The sequence below is a fragment of the Sminthopsis crassicaudata genome, chromosome 3, assembly GCF_048593235.1.
Source record: "Sminthopsis crassicaudata isolate SCR6 chromosome 3, ASM4859323v1, whole genome shotgun sequence".
In the NCBI taxonomy this organism is placed as follows: Eukaryota; Metazoa; Chordata; class Mammalia; order Dasyuromorphia; family Dasyuridae; genus Sminthopsis; species Sminthopsis crassicaudata.
This window is the reverse complement of record NC_133619.1, coordinates 655,985,362-655,995,089: the sequence shown is the minus strand read 5'-3', so window position 1 is coordinate 655,995,089 and position 9,728 is coordinate 655,985,362. Positions and strand designations below refer to the sequence as shown.

Below are 9,728 nucleotides of genomic sequence, written 5' to 3'. Positions count from 1 at the left end.
GTATGGGGGGGAGCGGCGGGAGAACTGGAGGAGGCCTCCAAAGCTGGGGAAGTTTCGGGGAGGGAGGGAAGGGTTCAATGGGTGGGCTCTTTTTCAACTTTGGGGAAGTCATTGCCCAGGATCCCCAGGGACGTGGCCTTCATTTGCTTGGAAAAGACGATGGTCGCCCCGGGGGTTTGTTCCCTTCTTGAGATCTCAGCCTGTAAGTCTGCTCACCTGCTTCATCCCCCCTTTTTCTCTTTCCCAGGCCAAGGGCAAGAACGGAGAATGCCCCTGGTGGCTGCCGCCTTCACAGGAGGCGCAGGATGCGGAGACACAGCGGCCACCTAGGTGCGGAGCCGAGGGAGCTGGGAGGGCAGCGGGAGTGGGAAGGGAGACCCGAAGGCCGAGATCCGCGAGCGTTCTTCCCCGGCTCCGAACTCGAAGACGCGGTGGCCGCGGCAGGATCCGGTCAAGTACAAAGCAGGGCCGCTGAAGGGCTTTCGTAGGGAGGGGCCCTTGCGCCTCCTTCCTCCCCGCGGTTCGTCCCAGCACAATGGCAAGATTTGGAATCGGCCTTTCGACGTCCCGAGCTCGCAGCCGAGCGCCAGAGGTGCCACGGGAGGCCTTGCCTCGGGGCTGTACGGGAGGAGCTGGAGCTGTGGCCCAGCTGCTCTTCCGATCCGGACCTTGGCCGGAGCTGGGGAAGGCCCGGCTCCACTTCCCGATGCCTGGGGCATTGCCCAGCCTGCCAATGAACGCACGGATTCTAGAGGCTGACAGACCTCCAAGGGCAGGGGGAAGATGCAGAGGAAAACCGTCGTGCCCGCACAAGGCAGAAGGGAAGGCGGCCCTGCCCGGGAACTTGGCAGAAGGGCAAAGGCCTTGGCGATGGGCTTTTGCCTTGAGTTGCCTTGAGAGCGGAGCCCCATTTTCGGACGTTTCCCTTCCCCTTTCAGGCTTTGCTTTGCTTGCCATAAAAAGCCATTGTTTATCTGAGATGCCTCCGGGAGGGGAGGGGAGGGGGCACGGGTGGGGGAATGCTGGCAGAAATTGTGCTACACTTCAATAAAATGTCCTTGCCAAAACTCTCCTGGCTTTGTTCGTGTTACTCTTTCGCGTATTCTTGGTTTCATTCTGGCAAGGGATGAGCTTTGCCATCTGTGTCACTTCCACATACTACAATGGGACAGCAGGTGGCACTGGCAACCAAGGGAAGACTATCCTGAGGGGGGGGGAGGTAGGATTTTTGAGTAGCTCCTGTCCCACGTGCCAGGCCCCAACTCCACGGAGATTTCAGAGCTTCGCAAAAAAGACAATGCATTCAGGGAGGACCCAGCCTTGACTGACCTCTTAACTGCCGTGCACCTCACTTTCCTCATCTGGCCAGTGCCGGGAAAGTAGCCCCTGCCTCAGAAGCTTGTTTTGAAGAGCAAATGGAACAATGGCAATCAGTAAGCCTCAAACTCTGGCAGCTGAGAAGGTGGTGCTTAGTGTTCCCAGATTTCCTCTGTTCTTTCCTCCCTCCCTCTCAGGGTCTCTCTCTGCCTCTCTTGGTGGCTCTCTTTGTCTCTCTTTCTGTCTCTGTTTAAGCGGAGGACTGTGTGTCTAGTTTCCCAAAACAGGAGCCTACTCTAGGCCACAGGAAAAGTGGCTGGGAAGGATATAGGACACAAGATGATTGGAATGGGCCAGAACTCTGGAGAAGTGTACTTGAAACAAAGATTCTTACAAAAGGAGTTAACATTCAGAAGAAGATGGGTATCTAGTTTAGCATGGTGATAAATAGTTCTCTGGTTCAGTATGATTGAATGAATCTTATGACATATAATGGTTTCCTGGTGATATAATGATAGGCTTATACTCAGTATGATGAATGGATTAAATTGTAATAGAGTATTTAAGAGGTCAGACAATGCAGTGGCCTCTCAGTCAGAGAGGTCACAGAACAACTGCCTCTCAGTCTCCTTGTATCATCCTGTCACAAGAGATGTATTCCAGCAGCCACTGTCAGGTGACTCCAGTGTATTCCAACAAATGATGACTTGTGATTTATTTATTTTCCATGATTAGCAAGGTATGCATAAATGAGTGACAGATTCACGAGCAACTATCCTTTCTTGATACCATGTTAGCCCATAAATTCAAAAGAATAATAAAATGAAAGAAATGTTTTGGGGCTACTTCCAAATCAGGATTCATCTATGTTGACTTTCCTTTTGCCCTTTAACTGATCCCAATCAAATCCCATAATACCCACAAAATCCTTCCATTGTTTATCAAAATTGAGGGAAACTCCTGATGCCCTCTAACCTTTACCTCACAGTCTAGTGGGCCTTTCCAGAGAGAAGACAACACCAGTATGGTTGATTCTAGAGAAAGACATGCAGGCTGGGGGCAGCAACCTCAGTCCCTTTCCAGGAAGGGAAGCAAGAAGACAGTACCTTCAAGTATACTTCTCCAAAGTCCAGCCCGCTCCATCCGCTGTCTTTGCCTGGGAGGAGCAGTCCCCCGTGCCTGAGAGGAGCAGTCCCCAAGCCCGGTCTTTATTTGTGGCTGAGAGGGCCCTGGGCCTTGGTTCTCGGTGGGTGTCTCTTCTTGACATCCTGGGACTGCTGCACCTCTCCCACGCTTTCTCTTCTGACATCACCCTCTTGCTCCCGCTTGTCCCGTGTCCCATCCCCTCGAGGTGTGGGCGAGAGTGGGGTTGGAAAAGCACCCGAGCCATGGAGGTGGAGATCCTTCCCACAGCCAAGAAGATAGATAAGATGGTGCAGAACAAGAACGCGGCCGGCGCCCTGGATTTACTAAAGGAACTTCAAGACGTTCCCATGGCTCTGGAATTATTGAGGTCCACAAAAATTGGAATATCGGTAAATACTGTGCGCAAGCAGAGCACAGATGAAGAAGTCACATCATTAGCCAAGTCTCTCGTCTCACGCTGGAAGAAGTCGGTCTCCGGGCCCTCCAAGACTGAAGAAACCAAAAAAGGGACCTGCTCACTCTTCCCAATGCAGACCTGAGGCAAAACGAGAAAGGAGCTGCAGGAGCAAAGCAAAGGAAGAGACAAAGGCTTCTGATTCCTTCATTAAAGCTTTCCCCCGGGCACCAAGCACTTCAGATTCGGTTCCAATCAAGTGCCGAGAGTTGCTTGCTGCAGCCCTCAGAACTGGAGGTGACTACTTCGCTATTGGCGCCGATGTAGAAGAACTGGGCGCTCAGATTGAGGAAGCTGTATATCAGGAGTTACGGAACAGGGACATGAAGTATCAAAACAGGCTACGAAGGAGAACAGCAAATCTCAAGGATGCAAAGAAGCCAAACTTAAGGAAAAACATACTGTGTGGGAACATACCTCCAGATTCCTTTGCTAGAATGACTGCAGTCGAAATGGCTAGTGAGGAACTTAAAGAGATGCGCAGAAACCTGACCAAAGAAGCTATTAGAATACATCAAATGGCCCGGACGGGTGGGACCCAAACGGACCTATTTCGATGTGGCAAATGTAACAAGAAGAACGGTACCTAGACGCAGTTTCACACCCTAAGTCCTTATGAACCTATGACAACATATGTTTTCTGTAACGAATGTGGAAATAGATGGAAGTTGGTTTAGAAGAAGAAATTCGCCAGATACCTGGACACTTACAAAGGAAGATTTTGAATTAGCTTTAAAAACTAAGTCAAGAATCTAGTTTCCCTGCAACTGAGATTTTGTAAAGCAGAAAAATTCCTCGGGGTTAGTTATAGTTTTTGTTTTTGTATTCTCTTGAAAACATTCTTAGAGAGTCAGTGTTAGGTCAGATAGTGTATGGTGTATGGTGTATGTTTAAACCTTTTTTTTTTTCCCATTTTGATAACGAAGTCAACATTAAAGTTTTATCAATTTCAACTGTTGGTAACTTATTTCTTTTTCTTCCAAATGGGAAATGAACTTTAACTTTTTTTTTTTAATCTGAAACGTACACAAAAACTCTGTTCATGTGAAAGTGGAATTTGCATTTGTTTCTGTACTGCCATGTTCCTACTTTATTAAAGGAGAAGAAAGATTAGTGTAATTTTGGGATTGCCAAATGTAGTGTGGTAAAGAAATCCTATTTGGACAGCTGATCTAGTTTGTAGATACCATTTTCAATGAGTCTCTCCCTTTGATCATAAGGACTGTTAATAAGCCTTAGTGATTAGATATCCTTTTGCATCTGTGACTAGCTGTGACCAATTGCAATTCTTGTACTTCTTAACTCTAAATTACTGCTCTTAATAGATCTTCCATGGGGGAAATTGATTTTAAATAAATCGTTGTTAAAAGTGATCAATTGTCCTTTTTTCTTTGTTTGGTAGCAGATTTTAAATTCAAATTTTAAAGTTAAATTAAAAAAATTTAAATTTAAACTTCAAAAAATCCTTAATGTTATTTTCTGTGTGATTTTGGGCAAGTCAATTAATTTCTCTCAGCTACAACTTCTTGAACAGTGAAAGGAAGAATAATAACGGCACTTACCTCCCAACATACTTCTAAAGGTCAAATGCTGTATTTTAAAGCTCTTAGAACACGTATAGCACATAGTCAGCACAAAATAAAAGTATGGTTTCTTCCCTTTATCTTGTTTGATTTTGGACATGTTTCCTTTAAAAAAGGGGGTACAAGTTGTCACAGACTCTTTTCTGTGGAAATCTGTAGAGCTCCAGTAGTGTCCCTATCTGGACAGAAAGAGCAGACATGGCTCCTCCAATAATAGCTATTACCTTGTCCTGCCTCTCACAGCTAAAATTTGGAGTGGAGGTCAGGCCCTGACCTGACAGCCACTGCAGGGAGTTCTCCAATGTCCTGCAATCCTTATAGTAGGTGTTGTAGATGTGAAACAACTGGGTAATGTTAGGGAACAGCCGAGGGTCTCTGTAGATCTACTCCACACCAAACATCAGGGCCAGAACCTGCAGGTAATTTTTGTACAGCCACCTGCAGTAGTGGGGAGCAGATCAGAAGCTAGCAACAAGTTCCATAGAACTCATGAACTTCAAAGAGACTCATTCTAAGATTAGATTATAGGGTCCAGAGCTCAGGCAGCCTGATATGTATCACAAACACCTCCTTTTTACATCAATTACCCCCTTCATTATTAACCCTCTTGAAAGTTTGAGTGTAGATAATTGGTGGGGGAATTTTTGGATTATGTAATAGCTATGTGCATCCAGTTGCACAATGGATAGACTTTTGGGCCTAGAGACATTAAAAAAACAAAGAATAAAAAACTCTAAATCTTATTTTCTGTGTGATCTTGGGCAAGTCAATTAATTTCTCTAAGATACAATTTCTTAAATAGTAAAAGGAAGATTAATAACAACACTAAATCTCTGAACATAGTTCTAAAGGTCAAATGCTGTATTTTAGAGCTCTTAGAACACGTGTGGCACATAGTAAGCACAAAATAAAAGTATCCTTTCTTCCCTTTATCTTGTTTGATTTTGGACATCAGTTTACTTTAAAAAAGGGGTACGAGATGTCCAAGACTCCCTACCTGTGGGAATCTGAAGAGCTCTAGTAGTGTTCTTCTCTGGACAGAAAGAGCAGACGTGGCTCCGCCAATAACAGTTATTGCCTTGTCCTGCCTCTTACAGCTAAAATTTGGAGAGGAGTTCAGGCCCTGACCTGACAGCTACTGCAGGGAGCTCTCCAATGTTCTGGAATCCTTACAGTAGGTGTTGTAGATGTGAAATTACAGTGTAGTGTTAGGGAACAGTCGAAGGTCTCTGTTGATTTCCTCCATGGAAAACATCAAGGCCGGAACCTGCTGGTAATTTCTGGGCAGCCACCTGCAAGAGTGGGGAGCAGATCAGAAGCTAGCAACAAATTCCATAGAACTCATGAACTTTAAAGAGAATCATTCTAAGATGAGATTATAGGGTCCAGAGCTCAGGCAGCCTGATATGTATCACATTGCCCCCCTTCATTATTAACCCTACTGAAAGTTTGAGTGTAGATAATTAGTGGGGGAATTCTTGGCAATGTCCTGCCCTGTAGTGAGCACATAACAAATGCTTATTGACTGACTTATCGCCTCTGAGATCTGAGGAACTGACCCAGAAATCAGCATGAGTAACAAGGAAACTTTCTTAAAGAGCTCAATTAGAATTTCAGCACAATGGGGCCCATTTTTAGAAAACAGCCTTCTGTTTCTGTTCAAGGAAACTGTTTAGAGAGCATTGACAAGGTTATGAAAAGCTTGTGATTTTAGGAGATCACTGAACTTTTAAAAACTGTGCAGGTCATATGTCCTTGTTTTTCTCTGGAAAAAGAATTGGATCTAGAGGAATGGGAATTAGTAGGGAGAGGAATTAAGTGAACACTACAATTCCGAACCAAACTTAATTTCCAAAGATACACTTCATACATACAATTTCATCCAAGTGGCTTTAGTAATGTTAGATGGAAGAAAAAGAAGATGAGACTATTGTAGGATTTTAAAACTTGCAGGGATTTATTGGATTTCTGGCACATGAACTAATGGACAATGGGCTTATGGACATGTATACATTCTCAATTGATGATTATTTCATCATGTTATTTGTTACATCACTTCTAGCATGTGTCATAATACTATGCCTTCATGTAATTTCTGTAATTATAGGTAATACCTCCCATATTGATGGATTTAGGTTTCAAAGTCATGACCACCCTATGCTCTAAATCAAAAGAAAAGGAGAGATGTTAGGTCCTTAGTAGGTGCTAAGTCGGGTCTTTAAAAAGTCTCTTCTTTAGTTCACACCTAGAAAAGGAGTTTACACCTTTAGACTTGTGAAAAGGAGTTTACCCCTTTAAAAGGAGCCAGCTCATTGGTTGTAGGAGTTCCCACAGGCCCCTGGGAGTACCCAAAATCCCATTCTCTGGGAGGATAAAAGGAGAAGGCAGTTGGTAAGGAAGCAGTCTGGAGTGGGTTAAGGACAAGACTTCCCAGGAGAACTTCAGGGAAGCTGGAGGAGATTCAGAGCCAGGATTGAGGAAGAAGAGGATTCCAGATTCAAGCTCTGCTCTGGCTGGAGGCTCCAGAAGAAGCCTGCTCGGGGAGAAAAGGATTTCAAGAAAAGAAACCTCCTCCCAGAGAAGGATTTAAATTGACGGACAAGAGAACACTACAGACCGGCCCTAAGGAGGACGGGGCCAGTCCAGCAGCGATGCTCACTCCCGCAGCCCCTGTAGGCCCACAGGCGGCCATGTTCTTGGCCAAGAAGGCCCCAGGCCCCAGTGCCGCCGGGCAGGACCGCCCCTCCCGGGGGCCCCACAGGGAAGGCGTCGAAGCTGAGAACCAGCCCCCGATGGGCTGTGCTCCTGACGCCCCGCAGGGCGCGGATCCCGGCCCTTCTCCTGTCTGGGCCCATCCCTCCTCGCCGAAGCAGCCCTCGGCGGCGGGGCACCAGCAGCCTCCCCTGGAGAACTGCGGCGCCGCTTGCTCCGGAACGCTCCAGGTCGTCCTCTGCAACCATTCCCTGTGGCTCACGTTCCATCGGCAGCAGAACGAAATGCGCCTCAGCAGGCCGGGCCGGGCCATGTTCCCCTTCCTGGCTTACCACATCCGGGGCATGGACCCCCGGGCCCGCTACCGCGTCTTTGTGGACATGGTGCGCGTCGACCAGCATCACTGGCGCTATGAGGAGGCCGGGTGGGCTCCGTATGGACCCGAACAGAGCCACGTTCCCGGGAACCAGGTGTATGCGCACCCAGACTCCCCCAACACGGGCGCGCACTGGATGGGGCGCGAGATCGCCTTTAAAATGCTCAAGCTCAGCAACGAGGAGCCCGCTGGCGGGAGCGCGCCGCGCGCCCTCCGGCTCCGGTCTCAGCACCGGTACCGGCCCCGGCTCCACGTGGAAGAAGTCGCCTGGGGAGACCAGGAAGCGCCGGGCGCCCCCTCCCGGAGCCACGTCTTCAGCTTCCCCGAGACCGAGTTCATTGCCGTGACTGCTTATCGCAACCGGGAGCTCATCCGCCTCAAAATCGAGCACAATCCCTATGCCAGGGCCTTCCGCACAGACGCGCCCTCGGCAGGAGCCTTGAGCGCCGGGCAGCCGCCGGGACCAGCCGCCGCCGCCCCCTCCTCAGAGGCGGCTCCGGACCCCGCCGGCCAACGGCCAGTGCCCCAAGAGCGCCGGGCCCGGGACCGGGAAATCTGGCCTGGCGGCACCCTGACGGACTCGGAAGCTGCAGCCCCGGGGGAAAGGGCCCCCAAGAAGAGGCGTCTGTCTCCTGGGCCTTCAGGCAGCCCCGCCATGTCCTCAGCGAGGCCCCAGCGAGCAGCCCAGGCCCAGCGGCTGCCGGCTCCAGAAGCCGGCGCCAAAGCCTCCCCAGCAGCAGCTGCTGAGCGCCCTGGCGGCCTGCTGGGAACAGAAGAGGCCGCTGTGCAGGGGGGGAACAGCGCGATCCCCGCGGCCTGCTGGGCCATGCAGCAGCCCCAGCAGCCCCTGCACTGGGGCTTGGACTGCACTCCCAGCAGCCTGCAGACCTCCACTGCTCCACTCCCCGGGTCTTATGGCTTCGGTCTAGAGGGTCTGCTCGACCTCCTGCAGGAGCCCACATTGCCGGCAGAACCCTCCCAGGACAGCGGTGGGGACAGCCGCCCATCTCTGCCTCTGCACCCTGTCCCTGGAGCCCACGGAGAGCCAAGTATGGAAGAGCAAATCTGGCTCCTTCTGAGCCAAATAGAGCTGGAAGAGGCAGCCCTGGCTGAGGGAGCTCCCAAGAGGAGACGTTTATCTCCTGCTCCTTCAGGCAGCCAGGCAACGGGTTCAGGGAGGTCCGATGGAGAAGCCCAGGACCCGCTTGTTACAGCTGCAGCGTGCAGCCCCTCCACCTTCTCAGAAGCAGCTTCTGAGGGCCCTGGCCACCTGCTGGGTGTGCAAGAGGCTCCTATCCTGGAAAACAGGAGCGGGATCCCTGTCCTCTGGAGTGCCCCCCAGCAGCCCCAGCCACCCTTGCCTTCTTTCTTTTACTCCCCTCCCAGCAGCAGCCACGGCAGGAGTCTGCCAAGCTTGGAAGATGTGGCCATGGGGCCCCCCACTTCTCCACTTGCCATGCCTCATGAGCCCAGTCCCGAGGAGGCTCTCTCCTCCCTACTGGAGGCATCCGGCTGCCTCTCAGAAAACTCCCAGGGGACCAGGAGCGACTGTCTCCCCTCTGGGCCCTCCCAGCCAATGCATCCTGCCCCTGGAGCCCAAGAAGCCCAAAGTCTGCAACAGGAAATCTGGACGTCTCTCACAGAGACAGTCTCGGAAGATTCGCCCCAGGATCCAAGAACTTTGGAGAAGACACCTTTGTCTCCCAAAAATGACAGTGGCCAGGACCCCTCTTTCCTCATCCCAGACTTTTCCTGGGATTCCCTCTTCTTGCAATGAGCAGCCCCTTGGAGACCCAGAACATTGAGAAGCTCACAGAAGCACACACAGACACATCCTGCCATGCAGCCATGCTCAGATGCACACCCACTCACACCCACCCACTCACAGACACAAGGAGACACTCACACATGTCAAGGGCAGCCAGCAAAGAAGCATTCCTTTGGCCTCCAACTGCAGGGGATGGGGGAGAGTGAGGAGGGCTTACCCAGTGCAATGGACAGTAGAGCAGATGGGCAAGTTCGGACTCAATCCGCCTTGGCTAATGATGTTCTGCCCAGAGGAGAGGACCATCTAGGAGAAAAAGAATCTCTTTTCTCTTATTGGTCCTGCCTGTCAGTGTTATGCTTTGGTCTAGTGGAT

The 9,728-nt window shown here is 50.2% G+C and overlaps 1 pseudogene; it reads left to right on the top strand.

Moving 5' to 3' along the window:
• The first annotated feature begins 2,705 nt into the window (after positions 1–2,705).
• Positions 2,706–3,594, top strand: LOC141562681 (transcription elongation factor A protein 1 pseudogene; annotated as a pseudogene).
• The last annotated feature ends 6,134 nt before the right edge of the window (positions 3,595–9,728 follow it).